This window comes from Rhagoletis pomonella, unplaced genomic scaffold (genome assembly GCF_013731165.1).
Source record: "Rhagoletis pomonella isolate Grant_MI unplaced genomic scaffold, Rhpom_1.0 Rhpom_scaffold_00009, whole genome shotgun sequence".
Taxonomy (NCBI): Eukaryota; Metazoa; Arthropoda; class Insecta; order Diptera; family Tephritidae; genus Rhagoletis; species Rhagoletis pomonella.
In genome coordinates, this window is record NW_023458563.1 from 23,507,065 (window position 1) to 23,529,645 (window position 22,581).

The 22,581-nt window shown below is 42.7% G+C and overlaps 1 protein-coding gene across 3 annotated transcripts in view; it reads right to left on the bottom strand.

Moving 5' to 3' along the window:
• The window catches only part of LOC118745645 (putative dual specificity tyrosine-phosphorylation-regulated kinase 3 homolog), a gene marked incomplete at its 3' end in the record, with an annotated part of 70,050 nt that extends 47,681 nt beyond the window's left edge, over positions 1 to 22,369 (bottom strand). The window contains 1 exon segment of one of the 3 annotated variants that reach the window (XM_036479189.1): positions 22,150 to 22,369. 3 annotated transcript variants of the gene reach the window in all.
• Positions 22,370 to 22,581: the final 212 nt, after the last annotated feature.

Here is a 22,581-nt window from a genome sequence, read left to right on the forward strand (position 1 = left end):
TACAAATTTTTTCTTTCCACAACAAATTTTAAAGTTAAAAGCTACAACTAATGGCATAGTAACATATTGGATATCTCAATTCTATCGACTAGGTGTATGGTGTCAAGTTAGCTGTACATACCATTTTTTCTTAAAAAACGAGAGCTACAAATTTTTTCTTTCCACAACAAATTTACAACAAAAACACTACAATTAATGCCGTAGTTAACTTTTCCAATTTCGAAAAGTGTAGTGCTAACTTGACACACGTGACTTTGTAGTAATTAAGAACATAGACACGACGGTAAGAACCAACAAGAAACTTCTGCCCAAGATTAAGGGACCCTATGGGCCAATTTCACAATGCGTAGTTAACTCAGAATCGGCAGTTATCTACAGATTTTTGTACTGAAAATCTCTAGTTAACTGCCGATTCTGAGTTAACTACGCATTGTGAAATTGGCCCTATGTGATACATAAACGACTTCCGAATGATCGGTATGTTATCAGGGATATCGAAAACTGCCAGATCACCCAGATCCCGTATGATGGGGTTGTAGAAGCATGCAATATTAAAATGTGGAAAACAAACTCTGAGAATCAAAGCAACGCTCAGCAATTATGTTAGCAAATTTAGATAGTGTAGTCAATTAATCGGTTATATGCAGGTGACCGAGGTCGGTCACTTATTGTCAGGTTAGCCGAGTTGTAGTGCATTATTGATAGTCAAACCTAAGTGTAAGCCTAAGCTAGTTTATTGTAATCCGTTCAATTATTGTGAACGGGCCACTATAATAAGTAAATGGCGAAAAGAGCGAATAAAAGGGCAATTGGCAATCGACATTTAAAGCGTGTGGACGTGTTTCACTACAACAGGTCGTTTAAAGGCACCTGGACAAGTGGAAGGTCGGGCCTAAAATCTTCAACTTTATCAAATCTTTCCTGTCCTCTCGTAAAATTTGTATTCTTATTTCTAACGTCCGATCCACTATGTTTCCTCTAGGTAATGGCACCCCACAGGGTTCACCTCTATCCGTTATTCTCTTCACTATAGCATTCGATGAACTTAGTTCCATTTTCTCACAGTTTCCCAACGTTGCCCACCAAATGTATGCGGATGATGTACTACTGTTTTCTAAAACTTCCAACCTAAATGCCGTAATGGCGACCTTTTCAGATATTCTATCCCACATTTCTTCATGGTGCTTTCTTCAGGCGCTTCAATTTCTCCCAGCAAAACTAAAATAATACGTATTTGTAAGAAAGAAAACTGTAATATACCTACACTTACATTTAACAATATAACTATTACTTGTACAGATAGCAATAAGTTTCTAGGTTTAGTATTAGACTCTAAGTATTCCCTTAAACCCCACTGTAAATACGTCAGAGAAAGATTATTCATTAAGTTAAATATTGTTAAATACTTGTCTAGCAACCGCTCGCTTATCAACTCGGAATTGCTGGTCAATGTTACAAAGGCGCTCATCTTATCCTCTATCACCTATGGGTTAGAAATATATGGCCAACATGCTAAACCAAACCTCAATCTGCTAGCCTCCCCCTACCATACTGCGACCCGACGATCCATATGCGCTTTTCCTACTTTACCAATACAGAACATCCTGGCTGAATGATTGAAGGGTATCGCCGATCTACGCGGGGTTAGGTGGCCGAAACAACAGCCCTTGGTCGACCTATGAATGCCGTAATAGGAGCCCAATCACCACCTGTAGAAGAGACGGAGCTTCAACTGTCAAGAGAGACCCGCGTTACCCTGACTCAGTTACGGTCTGGATACTGTAGCCGCCTCAACAGCTACCTGTCCAGACTCGACCCCAATATCCCCAATGAGTGCCCGTCATGTGGAGAATCCCCTCACGACACCAACCACCTCTTCACATGCCAGCTCAATCCGACTCAGCTAACACCCCTCTCCCTCTGTTCCGACCCCCTTGAAACAGCTCGTTTCCTGGGCCTCCCGTTAGTTGAGCTTGACGAAAATGATTGAATCTTCTTCTTCTTTTTTGGCGATGTAACCGCCTAAGCGATTTTGGCCAAGTTCAGCAAAGCACGCCAGTCGCTGTATTTTAATTCGCTGCACTATGTCCATATCGTTGTAAAGCTCATACAGCTCATCGTTCCATCGTCTGCGGTACTCGCCGTCGCCAATCTTCCGCAAAATCTTTCTCTCAAACACTCCAAGAGCCGCATCATCGGATGTTGTCATTGTCCATGCTTCTGCGCCATATACCAGCACTGGCATGAGTGACTTATAGAGCGTGGTTTTCGTACGTCGAGAGAGGACTTTACTCCTGAATTTCCTACTCAGTCCAAAGTAGCACTTGTTGGCAAGAGTGATTCTGCGTTGGATTTCTATGCTGACATTATTATCGGTGTTAATGCTGGTTCCCTAGTAAACGAAATTCTCTTCTTTCTCGAAATTGTAACTGTGAACAGTGACGTCGGTGCCAAGGCGCGAATGTGCTGACTGTTTGTTTGATGAAAGGAGATACTTCGTCTTGTCCTCGTTTACCACCAGACCCATTCGCTTCGCTTCCCTATCCAACTTGGAAAAGGCAGAACAGACTTCGCGGTTTTTGTTACCGATGATGTCGATGTCATCGGCATAAGCCAGCAATTGCACGCTCTTGTAGTAAATTGCTCCTGAGCGGTTCAGTTCTGCAGCTCTTATTATCTTCTCCAACATCAGATTAAAGAAGTCACATGAAAGGGACCGGCTCGGAGAGGTCTTTCCCAATTCTGACGGAGCTGGTGGTATTGCTCAACGTCATTTTACACAGCCGTATGAGTTTGAGGGGATGCCAAATTCAGACATAGCGGCGTATAGGCAACTCCATTTAGTGCTGTCAAAAGCGGCTTTAAAGTCGACAAATAGGTGGTGACTGTCGATCCCTTTCTCGCGGGTCTTTTCCAAGATTTGTCGTATTGTGAATACCTGGTCTATGGTGGATTTGCTAGGTCTAAAGCCACAATGATAAGGCCCAATCAGTGCATTGACGGTGGGCTTCAGTCTTTCACACAATACGCTCGATAAGACCTTGTAACCTATGCTTAGAAGGCTGATCCCGCGGTAGGTGGCGCGAATGGCGGGGTCACCTTTCTTGTGGATTGGGCAGAGCACACTTAAATTCCAGTCGTCGGGCATGCGTTCATCTGACCATATTCTGCACAAGAGTTGATGCATGCACCTTATCAACTCCTCGCCGCCGTACTTGAATAGCTCAGCTGGCAGGCTGTCAGCTCCAGCAGCTATGTTGTTTTTCAGCCGCGTTATTGCTATACGTACCTCGTCATAGTCAGGCGGTGGAACGTCGACTCCGTCATCATCGACTGCGGGCTCGAGTTTTTCTTCTCCACAACTTTCCGTGCTGCTACCATTTAGTAGGGCGGAAAAGTGTTCCCTCCATAATTTAAGTACGCTCTGGACATCAGTTACTAGGTCGCCATTATTGTTCTTACAGGAGTACGCCCCGGTCTTTAAACCTTCCGTAAGTCGCCTAACTCTCTGGTAAAATTTTCGGGCATTCTTCCTGTCGGCCAGCATTTCAAGCTCTTCGCACTCACGTATTTCGGCCTCTCTCTTCTTATTGCGGCAAATACGTCTCGCTTCCCTCTTCAGATCCCTATAGCGGTCCCACATAGCGCGCGTTGCGCCCGATCGCAGCGTGGCCCTGTAGGCGGCATCTTTTTTCTCTGCAGCTTCCTGACACTCCTCATCGTACCAGTTGTTCTTTCGGGCTCCCTGAAATCCGACCACTTTTTCGGCGGCGGTACTTAATGAGAGGGAAATGTGGTTCCACTGCTCGGATATGTCGGTTTGTTGAAGAGTGCTCTCTGTGAGCAGGTGTGAGAGTCGAGTAGCGAAAGCGCTGGCTGTCTGTTGTGAATGCAGCTTTTCGACGTTAAGCTTTCCTTGCATATTTGGGCGCACATTTTTTGCTGCACAGAGGCGGGTGCGTATCTTGGCTGCAACAAGATAGTGGTCCGAGTCGATGTTTGGGCCTCGGAGTGTGCGTACGTCTAAAACACTGGAAGCGTGCCTTCCGTCTATCACAACATGATCGATTTGGTTTCTCGTTTTTCGATCCGGAGACAGCCAGGTAGCTTGATGGATCTTTTTATGCTTGAACCTAGTACTGCATACTACCATGTTTCGGGTCCCGGCGAAGTCGATCAGCCTCAATCCGTTGTCGGACGTTTCGTCGTGGAGGCTGAATTTTCCGACGGTTGTTCCAAAGATCCCTTCTTTGCCCACCCTGGCATTGAAGTCGCCAAGCACGATTTTGATATCATGAGGGGGCATCGCTCGTACGTGTGCTCCAAGCGCTCATAGAAGAGATCCTTGGATACCTCATCCTTCTTTTCCGTCGGGGCAAGGACGCAGATAAGCGAGATGTTGAAGAATCTCGTTTTGATGCGGATTGTGGCTAGACGCTCGTCCACCGGGGTGAACGACAGTACTCGGCATTCCCAAGACAGCCGGTTCTACGTACCGGAATGACTCGGGTTTTACCCGACCAAGGGCTGTTGTTTCGGCGACCTAACCCCGCTTAGATCGGCGATACCCCTCAATCATTGTTCGTCCATGGAGCAACTCCTTGCAGCCGGATTGCTCCGCATCCTTCTTCTCCGGGCGGGCGTAGAGCCCACCCCCGGACCAGAAACGTATTTCTGCTGTGTTTGCCAGAATCGACTCCATCCAAACTCCACTTCGGTTAGGTGCAACTCATGCAACGGATGGAGTCACCTAAGAACCTGCTCTGGTCTTAGGTCTCATCGGGACTGGACCACAAGCTATGTGGCTCCCTGCTGCTCAAGCCAAACGGCACAATCAGCCTCCACGGCTACCCACTCGCGCCACGCACCCAACACCCGAAGAGCCTGCACGGCTCCGAGAAGCTCCTCTGGGAGACTCTTATCGCCCGATAACGCTCCTTTCCCCGGTCGCGAAGACGCTTGAGGCCTTACTACTCCCATACTTCACTTGCCACCTGACCCCAGCTAAGCACCACCACGGATTCCGTAAAGTGCACAGCACAACAACAGCACTTAACGCCATAAACACACAAATAACTCGTGGCCTAAATTGAAACCGCCCTTGTGAGAGAACGGTCCTAGTAGCGCTGGACTTGTCAAAGGCGTTTGACACCGCCTGCTATTCCACGCTACTAGAAGACATCGAGGCCTCCTCACTCCCACAGGGACTGAAGCGATGGTCGGCGAATTATATGAGTGGCCGACAGTCGTCAGTAATCTTCCGAGATCAAACCTCGAAACCAAGAAGGATTAAACAAGGGGTTCCACAAGGTGGTGTTCTCTCCCCCTTACTATTTAACTTTTACATCTCGAAACTTCCTCAACCACCTGAGGGAGTTTCCCTGATCTCATACGCTGACGATTGCTCGATTTTGGCTTCCGGGAATGGAATTGATGACCTCTGCTCAAAAGTGAACGACTATCTCTCCAGCCTTTCTCGCTTCTTCACTGCAAGGAGCCTAACACTCTCCCCAACGAAATCAACGGCGACCCTCTTCACCACCTGGACGAAGGAGGTCAGGCTAGAGTTGGGTATACACGTCGATGGCACACCAATACCGACTGTAAACAACCCAAAAATCTTAGGAGTCAATTCGATAGCCTGCTTTCCTTCTCCACGCACACAACCGCAATTGTCAATAAAGTACAGAGCCGCAACAAGGTCCTCAAGTCGCTCGCCGGCAGCACTTGGGGCAAAGACAAAGAAACGTTGCTGGCAACATACAAGGCAATTGGCCGGCCGGTTCTAAACTGGGTGCCTTCTGATGACGCCTGAGCACCACCTGCACAGCGCGGCCCAAGTGCTCCCCGTCAGGGAACACAACAAAATGCTCTGTAAGCAATTTCTTGTGGGGTGTCACAGAAGTGAACACCCTAACAGCCCGTTGCTTCAGGAGGAGCCTCCGCCCAGGCACGTCAGGGGGCACCTATTCGTGTACAAGGACGCAGTCCAACAGTACGTAGACCAACCATTGGACCCGACGACATACAGACGAGCCATAAACGACATTCATAGAGAGTCAGTTAATACCTACCTCGACTCTCGACCTATGAATGCCGTAATACGAGCCCAATCACCACCTGTAGAACAGACGGAGCTTCCACTGCCACGAGAGACCCGCGTAACCCTGGCGGGGCTTAGTAGTGCCGCTACAACAACAACAGTACTCGGCGACGGAGTCTCTCTCCCACCACAAATCTAACTCCGAATTTGCGCTCCTTTACATGGCAGCTGTAGTAGACGTCGTAAGGCCCCAGACATTGCTTGCCTTGCCCCGTCCAACGCATTTCTTGGATGGCGTTGATGTCAGCTTTTCTAGTTACGAGGACATCAACCAGCCGGGCAGAGGCACCTTCTCCATTAAGGGTCCGGACATTCCATTCTTCACTGGAAGTGGTTTTTACGTGGCGGGTCCCAAGCCCAGCGCACAACCCATTGCTGGGACGGGGGTGGTTTATATAGCGAGCCGCTTGCTCCAAGCAGACACCCGCTTGCAGCCGCACCTACTGGTGAACAGACGCTGCAGACTTCAGTGAGCCCTTAAACCGAATAAGTCGGAGTGGCCCCACCGAAGCTCCCTCTCCTTCTGCCGTGACCCAAGGCTCCACTCGGATTGGTTACCGCATCTCACACATGGGTTGCTCACGTTGCCCGGAGTGCGCGAACGAGGACGCAAGAGCCGGGATTGAGTATAGCCATGCAACTGTAACTGCATACCCAGCGCCACGACTATACCCTATTGCACTCCAAAAAATTATTGAATGTTGACCCGAAAAAGGCGGGGCTTAGTAGTGCCGCTACAACAACAACAACAACATCCTGGCTGAAACTGGTTTACCACCGCTAGCCGACAACGTTGAAGACAACATAAGGAAACTTTATCCTAAGCTTGCTCTCATCACCAACACTTCCCTGCACACACTTTCATATTTCCATTCGTCATTTTTCCGTACAAGAACACCCAAAATAGTTTCTTCAATTAGCAAATGCGCCACCTTTGCTAAAGAAAATGGACTCCCCCTAAGAATAACTTCGCCGAGATGTGCCCATCATCCGCCATGGGCGCTGAAAAAATGCTTTGAAAACGATTTAAGTTAACTGAAAAAATCCAGTACGACATCAGCAGAGTACAGCGCTAATGTTGTTGTTGTTGTACCAGCTACAACAACCCCGCCCAGATCGGTTGATATCTCAGTCGTTGTCGTCGAGTTCCACTAACGGCAGCCCCAAGAAGCGTGCAGCCTCAATAGGGTCGGTCCACAGGGACGAGGCCGTTAGGGTTGTGGGGTTTTCCGGGCACGCGAAGAGATGTTTCGAGTCGTGAGGGGTCTCTCCGCATGCCGGACATTCATTCGGCACATCCACGTTTAGCCTACTCAGGTAAGAGTTAAGCCTGCTGCAGTAGCCAGAGCGAAGTTGGGCTATTGTTGTTCTAGTCTCCCGAGGCAGATGGAGCTCCGTCGCGTCAATGTCCGGTGTTTGTGTGCCTAAAACGGCATTCACAGGTCTAGAGTCTACATAACTCGAGACTGAGTCCCTATGAATGCCGTTCAGGGCCTGTCGGTATGCTGACGGGTCCAGAGGCTGCTTAATGAACCTCTGGACTTCGTCCGTCAGTTCATATAGATGCCTCCTGACGTGCCTTGGCGAGGGCTCCTCTGCAAGCAGCTGTCTGTTTGGGTGGCTTGCAGAGCATCGTGTTAGGCTCCCTAATTGGGAGCATTTTCGCCTCGTCATGGAGGTGGTGTTCTGGTGCCATCAGGAGGCATCCGGTCGCTGTCCTGAGTGCTGTGTTTTGTACTGTCTGTAGCTGCGTAGTTTAAAACCCGCCGGCTTTTTGCCTTGCACGTTGCCAGCAACGTTTCTTTATCTTTGCAGCAGGTACTGCCGTCTATCGACTTGAGACTTTGTTGCTGCTCTGTATCTCATTGACAATAGGGGTTGCGTGCGCAGAGAAGGTGAGCAGACTGTCGAATGTTACTCCGAGTATGTTGGGGTTATTCACCGTCGGAATTGGTGTATCATCGACGTGAATTCCCAGCGGTAGCCTGACCTCCTTCGTCCAGGTGGTGAACAGGGTCGCAGAGGATTTCGTAGGGGAGAGGGCTAGACACTTTGCAGTGAAGAAGCGAGAAAGATCGGAGAGATATCCGTTTACTTTCGAACACAGGTCATCAATTCCATTCCCAGTCGCCATGATCGAACAATCGGAAACCCCTGTTTTATTTTTCTAAGTTTGCTCGATTTGTCTCTAAACATTAACGACGAGTGTCGACCACTCAGATAATTTGCCGACCACCTTTTGAGCCTCTGTGGGAGAGGAAGCCTCTATATCTTCTAGTAGCGTGGAATGGCTGAGTGTCAAAAGCCTTTGACAGGTCCAGCGCTACTAGAATCGCTCTCTCACAGGGACGGTTACGGTTAAGGCCACGAGTTATCTGAGTGTTTATGGCGTTAAGTGCTGTTGTTGTACTGTGCACCTTACCGAAACCATGCTGATGCTTCGCTGGGGTCAGGTGGCTCGTGAAATACGGGAGCAGCAGGGCCTCAAGTGTCTTCGCTACTGGGGAAAGTAGTGTTATCGGTCGATACGAATCTCCTTTGTTGGCGGGTTTCCCCAGTCTGAGCAGTGGGACCACTCTCCCCACCTTCCAGATGTCTGCGATGATGAGAGTGGCCATAGACAAATTGAGGACCTCCGTTAGGTACGCTACTCCCGCAGGACCCAAATTTTTCAGCATCAGCATGCATATTCCGTCGGGACCCATGGCTTTGGAGGCTTTCGCCTTCCCGATGGCCACCTGAACTTCACCGCAGATGAATGCAAGGGGGCAGAATTTGTTGGCAGTTTGTGCAGCCTTCTGATCACTCGACGCTTGGTTTTGTCAACCGGAGGATGCAGTATGAACTGCCGGCTAAAGTATCTCGCGCATCGCTAAGGGTCCGACGAGGCATGGTCGCCGAAATAAATTTCGACTCAGTAATCGTGCTTCGTCGGGTTGGACAGTGACCTCACGGTTGACCAAAGCTTGCTCACACCAGAGGTAAAGTTACAGGTATTCAGATGGTCTTCCCACTTATTCCGCTTATGTACGTTTACTAGTTGCCGAATTTCCGCGTTGAGATCCCTGATACGGGGATCTCCGGGATCGGCCTGACGAAAGCTGTCACGCTCATTGGCTAGAACAGCCGCTTCGGCATGGAAATTTGGACGTAGGTCAGTGATGCATCGTGCCCTGCGGAACTTACGTTCACCAAGGTGGACGTCGGTTGGTGTGGGGAGAGCAGCGAAGGTGTTTGCAGTAAATTCAGCGAAGCCTTTCCAATCAGCTTTAGAGAAGTTGATATATGTTCGGTGCTCCGCGGAAGCAAAGTCGGTTGGTTTATCGATCGAGATGACGATGGGCAGATGGTCTGATGCCAAAGTCAGCATAGGTGGCCATGATATGCTGTTTATCAGACCAGCGCTGACTATTGTTATGTCCGGCATGCTGCAGCAGCTGCCCATAATCCTGGTGGGTGCGTCGTCGTTCATTGTGCAGGATGTCGAATCGTCTATCTGCTCAGCCAAATCTGTTCCCCTACGATCGTTTGACAGGCTTGAGTGCCAAAGATCGTGGTGCGCATTAAAGTCAACTACTACCATACGGTTTTCACCTCTGCGGAGCGCACCAATGTCGGGGGGATATCCTGCCGGGCAGCAGGTGACAGAGGGTATGTACACATTAAATATTTCGGGCTCAACATCGGCTGACCGGATAGCAATGCCCTGACATTCTAGGGTGGTATCCCTGCGGTCGATGTCTGCTTCAATAAGACGATACTGCACGGTGTGGTGCGTGATGAACGCTAAGCCACCACCATTATCTCGCTCGCGATCTCGACGGTGCACGTTGTACCCGGCACAATTCAACAATGTTGAATTGCTGTGCAACTTCGTCTCTTGGACTGCAGCTATCAGTTACTATGCCTTCCCATAAAGGCGGTAATCTCCTCGATCAGCTCTGAAGCCCGTTGCAGTTAAATTGAAGGAGCTTCATGTGGTTCGGGAGACGTGTGGTGATGCGGGGTGTGAGAGATGTGTGTGGTCGTGTCGCCATTGGCTGTGTGCGCTGCTGGGGTGGTTGCCACCCTGTGGTGATGGTGGATGGCGTCGCGGTTGAGGTTTGCGACTGTGCAGCGCAACACGGGCCCTCGAAGTTCCTCGTCCAGTCTCGAGTGGTGCGCATACCTGAACATGTCCTAAAGTGGCACGAGCCAAGGCAGGTGTTGCACTTGACTGATGTCACATTACGGAATATCCTGATCTGACAAACCTGTTCAGATTGTAGGAGGAACCAAGAGTTGTTGGCGGCGGCGTAAGGGGGGTGGTGCGGTTGGGTGTGTTCTGTGGTCTGTCGTGGTTGTGGTGTGGTCTATTGTGTTATGTTGTTGTGCTGTGGTGTTTGTGTGGGACTGCTCAGGTGGACTGGGGTTAGCCTTGGAGGCTACTCTGTTTGAGCAGCAGGGGGCCACAAGCGACGTGGTCTACTGCCGATGTGTTCTCAGTCCTGAGCAGACTCTGAGGTGACTCCACCCCTCGCAAGCTTTGCACTTGACTGAGGTGGAGTTGTGGTGTAGTCGTCTCTGGCATACACAGCAGGTGTAGGTTTCTGGCCCTGGGTTTGACTCGATGCCAGCCCTGAGTAGAAGAAAACGTAGCGAATGTAGCCCTATGGACGAACAACTTCTGAGATACTTCGCCGACCTAAACGGGGTTAGATCGCCGAAACAACAGCCGTTGGTCGGGTAAAACCAGAGTAATTCCGGTACGTAGAACCGGCTATCGTGGGAATGAGTCATTCCGGTACGTAGAACCGGCTATCGTGGGAATGAATCATTCTGGTACGTAGAACCGGCTGTCGTGGGAATGCTACACTACACGAAACGGTTCCAAAGCGAATTACACTTCCTTCTCTGTCGTAAAAGAATTTTCACCGCCGAAGCAACAGGAGTTCTCTATGCCATGCACTATGCGTCAAAATCCAGGGGAAAATTCACCATGTGCACAGATAGCATATCCTGTTTTCAGGCCTTAAAAAACTATAATAACTCCAATCACATTATCAAAAGTATACGAAATATCCTGATTTCGCATCCCAATTATCATCATCATAATTATGAGGGTGCCAGGCCATTCATGCATTAACGGCAATACATTCGCTGATATTACTGCCAAAGATATGAATGAGCTTTACTCCTTCCCACGACAGTTGGGTCTACGTAACCGGAACGACCCAAATTTATATCTGGCCAAGGACTGTCACTCCAGCAACACTCCCCAAAACCTGCTACAACAACAACAGCATTACTCCTACCAACACTTGAAATATCATCTGTAAAAGTGATATTTATACATTGATAGAGCAGTAGAGGCAAAGCAAACTAGTATCTGACTGGGCTCACTATAGTCATCACTACTCGAGAATTAATCCTAATCGCACTAAACCCAGCTACTAAGCATCACTTCCATCTAACTACACTCGACTCTGCATTGGGCACAGTATAATAAGTAATTCACCCCTACTGCAAGGGAGACAACAAAGCGTGTGCCCTTTTTGTAATTCTCAAGTCAGCATAGTGCATTTATTAGCCTTTTTTCGGACTAGATCTACAAGGACACCAGCATTTTGAAAACAATGATTCGCTATCACTATTAATTAATCCTTTTGATTCTAATATTTCCAAAATCTATAAATTTCTGAAGGATTCCGATCTTCTTCGGCGTATTTAAACCAGGCAATCTTCACCAGCTAGCCGAAAGCCTCCGTTGCTAGCGCTGCGTTTCTTTTTAGTTTATTTCTTTCATGAAATAAAAAATAAATAAAATAAAAACAAAAAATTGAAAAAAATTTTTACGCCTATATCGAATAACTTTTTGATCAAGATAATTCTATCCATGATACAAAAAAGAAGGTAGTTTCATTGTCACTTTTTGGGCGCCATATTAACTACCTGACAATTAAGCAGATTGTGACATTTCGTGCTGCCATACCTAGTCATCAATAATCATTGATTTATTTTGAAAAAATTATTTACAATATTAAAAGGAAATTTGTCTTCGAAAATGGGAACTCATAAATCGCCATATTTGAAAAACAACCAAAAAACGTTTTCTTTGAAACAAAAGAGCTAAATATGTTGTCCACTGCAAAAATTAGTTATTATTAAATTCGTTTATTTCATGATATGAAAGATAATATGGTTATGGACGATAGGAGGTACTCCCGATTGAACTGGCACCCAGAGTTTGGAAGTAAGTAGTTAGAGGGCAGACCAATGCTTTAAGTGCAGCTTGTCTGTCACCGCAGACATGTAAACTCATTCCCCTGCACCTCGCCCAACTCATCCGTTTCTTTCTAGTCTGCAGGTGGCCTTTAAGGCTTCCCTACGTATGAAGTAACAAAGTGACGGTAAATGCAGCAGTGCATCAGAGAAGCGCCACGTGTTGTAGAGAAAGCTTCTGTACAGCACACGGCAGTAGTTCTTTGAAGTTTTGCAAGCCGACTTCCCACGCTCTTGATTGAGAATCTGCTCCACCATACCTGTTTACATTGCCAAAATGCTGCCAATTCTTTAGAGGCTTTGTGTTCCACGTTAGATTTCCACGATAGTTTTGTATACAGAATTACTTATAGATACTTCACTTCGGGAGAATTCTGAATTTTGGCTCCTTTAATTGTGAGGGAAATGAGACTATTCGGACTATGCTTCAATGACGAATAGCTTACAATACATCCTTTTCGGACTATTAAAAAAACAAGTTTTGTTATGCAAATATATTTACTTTATTTAAAATAAAATGAAAAAAAGTTGTTTAATAAACAAATGTTCCAAAACTGGATTTTATTTTATTTCTTCATCTCTGCACATCGATATTATTCAAAGGATCTTTTATACGCTTGAGAAAAACGTTAAAATTTGATTATCGAACACATCAACTTGCAATTTCTTATGCAAATTTTACTCTTATTAAATACCAAATATTTAAAAGAAAATCTCCCCACTCAAAAAATTTCAATGTGGCAAAGCTATGCTTAATGTTTACATCTGAAGAAATGGCTGAGATTTCCATTACGGAACCAATTGCTATTCCGTGCAAAATATGCTGAATTTTTTTATGAAACTCGGTGGGGATACTAATGGAGGTCTCCTTCAACTATATTTCCCACTTTCACAATGTTGGGGCTAATAGTACTTAAGTTATTTGTTGTTAAAATAACCCACCTGCTATCACTACATTTTATTATAACCCCATACCTATCACTTTTATTTACACAAATATATTATCCTTAAAAGGTTCGCATGCGTTTGTAATACTTTAATATACAATTCTTAATTAATTAATTAAGTAAAACGCGTTTATAAATGTCTTCACAAACGTTTGCACATTTTACAAACAAGCAGAAATAACAATGGTTGACAGTAACACAAAATGTATGCTACGTTAAAAAAATACACCACAAATAAGTGCGTATAATTAGGGGGTATAGGTGTATAATACGTACATTGCTTTTATTAAAAATAATATTATTAGGATCGATAGGGGTCTTACTCCTGATCATATCGGTATAATTTTTTTTCGGAGTGAAATAATATTTACTGGTGTTATTGTAGTTCAAAGTACACAAATGTAGAAAAAGTACATCGATAATTTGATAATGAAAATTTTTAATAAAAAATTGCGATTTTTTATTAAAAATTTTTGCCTGCGCCGCTTTTATTATAAAAATCAATACTTCGATAAATTATGAAAATTTGAATTTTCGCCTGCGCCGCTTTTTCCATAAAAATCAATACTTCGGTAAATAATGAAAATCAATACTAACTAATAAATAACTAAGTTAACATTTTTATTACAAAATCTCTCCATTTTAGACTCAATCACTTTTTTTTTATCAATAAATCGATATTTAATTTAAAAAAATTAATTACAATGCCCGTTTTTATTGTTTCTCGGTTTCAGTGCTTTTTTTTGGCATTTTTTTTTGTGTGGCAGCACCGACATTTTAGTTCAATTGGTTTACGAAGCAAAAAGTGTGGTTGAAGTTGACATTTTTTGCAACTTAAAATTCAATTTTCATCAAAACTATAAGCCTCCGGAGGGTGAGGTTTTCAGATTTACAATCACAAAAAGCCGCTCTAAACCCCCTCATTTTTGTTTTTTTAAAAGCCGGGTTCCGTATTGGGAAATTTTCCCGAAGAAATGTCAAAAATCTGCTTTATAATCAAAAAATAGTAGTAATGAAACTACCTTCTTTTTTGTATCATGCTTATATCTACGTTTTCGAATACTTTTTTAAGGTCGAGGAAAACAGAGACCGTAATTTTCTATTCTGAGAAACTTTCCTTCATTCTGCCACCACCAAGTTGATCGTTGTTTCGCACGATTGCCCTGCTATAAAGCCTGCTCTGGTATAATGATTTCATATCACTGCATATATCATGATAAAAACATTTTTTTTTTTTTTTTTGATTGTAGAGAGTGTTAGATGGCCGGAAACTCCCACAGGCCAGGGTGATCAATAAACTTAAAGCGTTTCACCACACTGTTGTTCTCCTTCAAAACTGCAGCATCCAAACAGCTGCAGAGCTTTAGTATATATCTCGTCTTGACATTCGTAAAGTTTCAGCTCTTATCAAGCCAGTTATACAAAACCGCCAAACAAAACAGAAAGGCAAAGTAAATGCCTACTTCCAAGTGCAATGAGCATAAAACAAACAAAAAAAACAAAAACAAAAAACAAAACAAAAAACGGAAAGCAGCAAATCACGAGCTTGGCCTTCCCTGTTGAGCGATTTGACTACAAACATAAACAAAATATTCCATTACTACAGTATCATAAAAAGTAGTTTATAATAATTAACAACAAGTATAAAGTTAATTTGTACTATATATTTTGTACTCTATATTACAACTAAATATCAATTTGTGCCTCTTTCACAAAGTTGCACAATTCCTTGAGCATTGCTTCATCTTTTTTTAAAAAAATTTCATCAAAATCTTTACATTTCCCAACTGCATCAAACTTTGATCTTGTGCTAGCATATTTCCTGCAAGAAAAGATCGCGTGTGAATAATTGTCAACAGTTTGACATTCCTCACATATATTGGACCTTAAAATTTTTACTTTATGTAGATACTCCTTATCATAAGTATGTCCTGTAAGAAGACGATTAATAAATTTGACATCTTTCACATCAAGTGATGACTTATAATACCAAGGTCTGTGTGGTATGTCGGGAAAAAAATGTTCTACCTTTATACTCAGACATCAGTCTGTTCATCTTTCAGAATGCTACTGATCTGTCTCAATGCTTCTTGCGGAGTAAGTAACACATTCAAAGGGGCGCCCACTGACACCGCCCACTTAGCCAACTCATCAGCCACCTCATTCATTTCAATCCCAACATGCCCTGGGGTCCATACTATTTCACACTCTAAGCCACTATTATTGATAATGGAATGTATTCTTGCAACTATGTAGTTGTTCCATTTTCGCATTTTTCCAACAACCTACACGACGTCAAACTATCCGTAAAAATTACAATTTTTTTAAATTTGTCCTCAACCGCTACGTCAACTGCTTAGACAATAGCCCACAACTCACTAAAAACTGATGAAGTCTTGAAATTAATACTCCAGAGAAATTTCTGTCTATGTGTCACATTGAAAACTCCACACCCCATGGAGTCTTCCCCACCCGATGCATCCGTGGCAAAAATTGTATAACCTCTTTCCTTGTACCTGTGTACTAGACTACTATACTCTGCTTGATACTGCTCTTTAGAGAAGTTCGCTTTTTTACCCTCAAGCACATGTCTCACAATTCTCAGATGCTCACTTTCATGAAAACTAATTTCCGTGCTAATATTATTAAAAATCTCCTTGAATTGATAGTAGGTAGTCGAGTAGCTGGAGTTATTCTTTTTACTCCCTTTGATACAGTCCAAAACTTCGGGGTTTACAAATTTTAGTTTTATTAATTCACGGCAAGTTAGAAATTTTTCCCTTTCTCTAGGTTCAAACTCATTCGCTAGTACATATATATTGTGAGTCGGGGTAGAGGGGGTTAAACCCAAACACCTTCTCAAGGTCTTATTCTGAAAAGCTCTAATTTTTTGTTCCACAGACTTTGGAATATCATGTACAGTGGTTCTCGCCACTTTAATTTTGGATCTAACTAAACTTTTGTACAGATTCACTGCAATATTAGGCATTACCCCAGCTTTAACTGTGGTAATCCAACTGATAAGCTTTACATTATTAGAAGCATTTTCAAGCAGTTTATTGTAATGTGCTTTTACAGACAAGGACGACGTCAGAGTACGACCTATAAACTTGATTTGTTTAACTTGCTCTATCGAATGATTGTTGACCTGCAAATTTATCTCCTTTTTACAGTTTTTGATAAAATGTATTACTTTAGTTATTTGTAAATTAATGACAAGGTTCAGACTATTACATCTTCTTACAAACTCATTGACTTTCTGCTCCAGCTTGACAGTTAATCTCTTAAAATCCCAATCGTGTATTAAAATAAGAAAATCATCCGCAAATTGATATACATCAGTCCAATTATCCTCACATTCATGTAAAGATCTGGTATATACATTGAACAGAAGTGGAGAAAGGCAGCTACCTTGTGGTAACCCATTACCTACAGTAACTTCACTTTTCCCAAGCCGTAATACCCTTTCCTGCAAGAAGGACCTAATCCAGTTCACATACTTGCTTTCAACCTTAAAACCCTTTAGCATATTAGACAAAGACAGCGTCGGCACACTGTTATACGCATTACTAATGTCCACAACAACTGCCACAACTTTTTGACCTCTATCCTTGTACACATGAATATTTCGTAAGATTTCGTTTAAGCACATGGAGGCAGACCTCCCCTTACGATAAGCAAAACATCTATTTGGAAGCACACCCTTTTCAGCTAGGAAAGGGTCCAATCTGGCCTTGACCATCAAATTAACAGTTTTAAGAAGAACCGGTATTAACGAAATGGGTCTATAATTTTCATGATCACCAGGATCCTTACCACTCTTAAGAATGGGTATCACTTTAATGATACGCCACTCCCTTTCAACTTCCCCCCTCAAAAATGCGTCACTCAACGTATTTACCAACATTTCCTTTGAGTCATCAGAGAGCGCACGAATCATTTCGTACGTGATTCTATCATGACCCCCTGCCGATTTTTTTTTCTTACTTTTAAGTATAGAATTCAGCTCCACCAAGCTGAACCTTGGAACTGTCGTGTCAAAACACTCAGCATTTTCATCATCCCTCACATCGTGACAATTCATTACTTGCCCTTTCAAATGCTGGAGAAATCTATCGTTCCATTCCTCCGGCCATTGTGACATGTCTGACTTTCTTGAGTTTCCTTTTAAGTTGTTTACGAATCTCCAGGCCTCCTTAGTATTTGGCTCCATATTCAGCCTCTGTACACTTTCCATGAAGTTTTGATTTTTCGCTTTTTTCACTTCATTCTTCCATGTTTCCTCACACTTAAGGGCATAGTTAAAATTTTCCGGGGTCGGTGCAGAATTACATTTCTTTCTCGCCGCTTTGTATAATCTGAAAAATTTGTTTAAGTCCTCTCTCCACCATGATTTTGGTGTTTTATCATTTAAAATCGTAGTGGCACTTTTAATCTCATTTTTTAGGGTCTGTGTAACGCAACCTACTGTGGGTTCAAACTTAACCTTATTCAAAGAGCTAAACAACTTTTTTTTTTATAAAAAAACTGACACAATTGGTTTCTGTAAAATTCACATCCGTCACAATAGGATAGTGATGACTCCCCCCAATTTGAAATTTTAGCACCTCCCAATTAACTTGTGTGGACACATTAGTAAAAGTTAGGTCCAACACCGAACCCCTTTTCATGTCATTAATCACTGGTCTGAAAGTGATGTCACCATTGTTCAGGCATTTAAAGGTTGAAGCATTTATGAAACTGGACAGCCATTTCCCTTTCGGGTTATCAACTGTATCCCCCCATACAACCGAGCGAGCATTCAAATCGCCCATTACAAAAACATTATTAAAAGCTTCAAGAAAATTAAAAAGGTTTGTGATGAAATTCCTAAACACAGTGAGATCCATTGACGGTTCACAATATACCGAGCAAATAACTAAATTTGTGATCAGATTAGTAGTTTGTACCACACTAACATCATGATCTGATAAATATCTCAATCTCTTAAACTTAATGGCTTTGCGGAGGGCTATCGCAGCTCCCCCATATCCATCAGCTCTTTTCTTTTCCACCAAATTAAAATTAAAAATATTCTTCCTACCATTTTCATCATCATGTGAGTAAACCTCACTGAGACACAAAATATCAAAATTATTACTATTAGCAAAAAAATCTAAATTATTGGCATTCTTCTTTAACGATTATACGTTATATTGTAGTATCTTCATTCTGATGATTAATTATTAACCCATCATCTTGACTCGTGTCACTATTCTCCAGGCTCAAAAAGTGCTGCTTTAACCGATCATTAAAGTGCACAAAAGCATTAACACCTGCAGGAAAACCAACCTTACGGAACGCATCTCTTGCAAACTTAGTCATTTCAGTAGTGATCTTCTCAATCTCAGACACAATATGTAAGTTTTGTCTGTTCAAGGCTATACCATTTTGTTGAGACGTAGTCCGCATCCTCTTTTGAACTGCTTCTTTCGGTTGCACCATCCTGACTGTATTTATCTTCCTTGCACCAGCATTCTTCAATTTACTTGCAAAGCTCATAGGAGTAAGAACAGCATTCGCCTCCCTATCATTATCCCTCAAAACGGATTGCTGTGTACTAAGCTCTGGAAAATCTTCCACACTTAGTAACTCAAACCTGTTACTATGACCCTCCTTACACTCATTTAGAGCCTCCAGTCTTGATTTTCTCTTTAAGGTCATAATCTTAATAAGTCTATCCTCCTTCATCCAAACAGGGCAGTGAGACTTGTTGAACGAATTATGCGACTCATCACCGCATAAAATACATTTGGTCGAAGTACTATTCCCCACACATCCATCATTTTTGCCACATTTCAGGCATCTTTTAGCTGACTTGCACCCCTTCTGCGTATGGCCCAGCCTTCCGCACTTGAAGCACTGTCTCACCATGGGATAAAAATGGTTAACTTCCAGTATTGTGTAATCCAAAACCACTTCTTTTGGAATACAATCCCCCAAAAAAACAATCTTCACCGACAGAGTTGGTATTCTATTGCTACTTTCTTTGCTTTCTCGCTTTGTGAGCCGCTGAACCGACATAACTTTAACCGCCGATCTCAATCCCTCCCTGATCTCTCTCTCGGAGTACTCAACCGGAATGTGTCTAATAACTCCAAAAGTCTCAACATAGTTCTTTGGAATGAATGTCTTAATTTTTACCGATTTTAAGACATCACTTTGTACACACCTATTCGCATATGAAGCATTAATAAAGTACACTTTGTACAACGTAACTCCTATAGCCCTTATCGTATCAATGCCCTCAATTCCCAAATCCTTAATCCTGCTCCACAAGTATAAACCGTTTCTTACTTTCTTGTTGTGCACCGTGTCACATAAGTTAGTATCAAACAGTACACATGCTAACCCTTTATGGCTTGCTGGGTATAAAACCATTTCTCTTTCTCCTCTTTTTCCATATTCACTTGACATATTTTTGCCGTTTACACTATTCGTCGCTTCACCATTTTCGCCAACTGTACCATCGGCAAATGTCCCGTTACCAGTTAGCGTCATATCAGTCCCGTTACAACTTGGCGTCACCACAGTCCCGTTACCTTTTCCTGTACCTATTCCCTTGTGCCTCATCCATTCCACAGCATATTCCTCAAAATCCATGTTAGAAGGATTGACGGAACCTAAACCCTTTGAGGGCCCCCCCTTTTTGCAATCATTAGCATCCGTTTTAAATCTTTTATGTTTAAAATCCACCAGAGCCTCCACATGCTCCTCCTCAGTCTCCCCCAAATCATCAACTTTTGACGCCATGGCGTCACCTACTCTACCTTCAACAACACGTTTCACTTTCCTTGCACGTATTGGCACAAATTAATTGAAACACAAAAAGCACAAAATCAAATAGCAAGATGCAGCTTACCGTTGGGCAAAGCCCCCAGCAATTCCACAAAAACTCCAAAAGATTCCGCAGTGGTCACCAGGAATCCGCAATCCAGAACAAAAATCAAACTTGCAATTAAACTCGGCACAAAACTAATTATTCAAAAACTGATAATTAAACTCAGCACAATTACACTGAAACCGCAGCGCAGAGATCAACCAACCACCTTCTTCGCTTGCTCAAATGGAAGTGTGATAAAAACATAACAAGGTAAAACCATTGAGAGGCAGTCTGACGTTTGCCAACAATATAATTTTAAAATCAAAACTCAAACTCACACACACATTGTCATTTTCAATCTCAAACAACAACAATTGTGAACAATTTAATTTTTTTATTTTCAATTTTATATGATTTTAAAATATTGGCAAACGTCAGAACAAAATCATGGCCGACGAATTGAGAGAATGAATTTACCTTGTAATGTTTTTATCATGGCATATATTCTTGTTGTTGTTGTTGTTGTAGCGGTTGTATATTCTTGTCATTTCGTTTTGACAATTTCCTCAATGGTTTTTTAGGATTCGGTAAGGTGTTTATGGGTTTTAAGCGAAGCGCACATTGGCGCAATTCTGTCGTTGCGAATCCGCAAGCCCAAAAATTACAACAATGCTACCCATACATTTTAATGCGCTAGCGCACACTTGCACGACCGTCGCTGCGAATTTTTCGAACATTCAATGTTCCTCTCTATTGACGCGTTCGAAACGCGGCTTGCAGCGTTTTGAAGGCGTCAAAGAAGAAGAAGAAAGGTGTCACAGCAATAAAGGCAAAGAAAAAAAAACGTGTAATGTACAAAAACTAATAAAAACGTTCGTAATAATAGTATTTTGTACGATTTGGGCACGCCGAGTGCGAAAATACACGAAATAAAGGGAAAATTGAGTGAATTGCACATCGGAAATCGACGCGAAAAAATCGCTCAAGTGTGCGCACGTTTGCGGATTCGAAGTTAACAGCCGAATTCGCAACGCATTCGCAACGATGGAATCGCGCTAATGTGCGCTTCGCTTTATTTCACCAGTTTTGCTGAAAACTTTCCTTTTTTCTACAGGAATCACTGATAATACCTTATAAAATTAGGTCACAAGTATAGATACATATATCCCAAGTATTCAACAATAGGGGTATTCTCTGAGTCTTGCAAAGCCCTTGCACAGTGCACGGATTGCACGGTTTGCAAAGCTGTCCCATACGAAAACCGGTTTTTACCGTGCAATCTGTGCACCATGCAATGGCTTTGCAAGACTCAGAGAATACCCCTACTGTCTTTTATCAATATTATTTATGAAAATGTTTAATGCTTTCATAATTATTTATTGTGCGTCATATTGCTTTATGTAAATCCACACAAATTATCGAATAAAACCCCACTGCCGGCATGACACGCCCATATACACTCTGGCTTACAATTCGAAAATATTAGTTCTGGTACATATATTCAACGCTTTATCTCAGTTATTTGTGTGTGGTTTGTAATTTATTAATATTCTTTTAAGGCATCCAAACCCTTTAGCACAATTCATATTTATTCTAGTAACTTCCGTGTGAAACTTTCTATTTTATTGTTTGACAAGTCATTTATTACTCAAGACTATGTATTTGAACACTCAGCCTCATCAATAATTCCAGAGCAATTTTTCGTTGTTAATAATAAAATTTGCTAAAAAACTTTTCAAATAAAATACAATTATTTATTAGGGGAAAATACTGCCCATCTACTGCCAATTTTTACTTCTGTATGTACATCTGCACTTCAATTTACATTCCAGTGTAATGATGCAATCCCAATTTCCAGAATTTATCCATGTAAATACCAAATTAAAGCCCAAAACGACTGAACTTCATCCTTAATTCATTTGTTTTGTAAACTTTAAATTGACGGCACTATTAATATGGACGGTGGTCTAACTTACGCCTCTTAATTTTTGTAATTTATGGCATCGATCATAATAAAACATTTATTTTAGCGCAATACACAGCAAAATGTGTAGAAATCTCTGGGAGCATTTAAATTTAATAATCACTTTTTATTATAGATTGTTTTTTCTACATATCGTAAGATAAATACCAACACATAGTCTTGAAAATGTAAGGAACATATCGTTATAGAATTGGAATACTATCCATGGTACTATCGATAGTATCGATGTTTTTTGACTATCGAAAACAGTTGTATGTACTATCGATAGTTTTCACTTACAGCCCGATTCTGAATAGAAACTCCCTAGAAATTTTTCCTCATTTCTCTTTCCTCCTATCATGAATAAAAATTCCCTGAGGTTTTTTCCTCTTTTCCCTATTCTCCTATTCTAAACGATCTTCGAAAAAGGGAAAATGTATTTCGG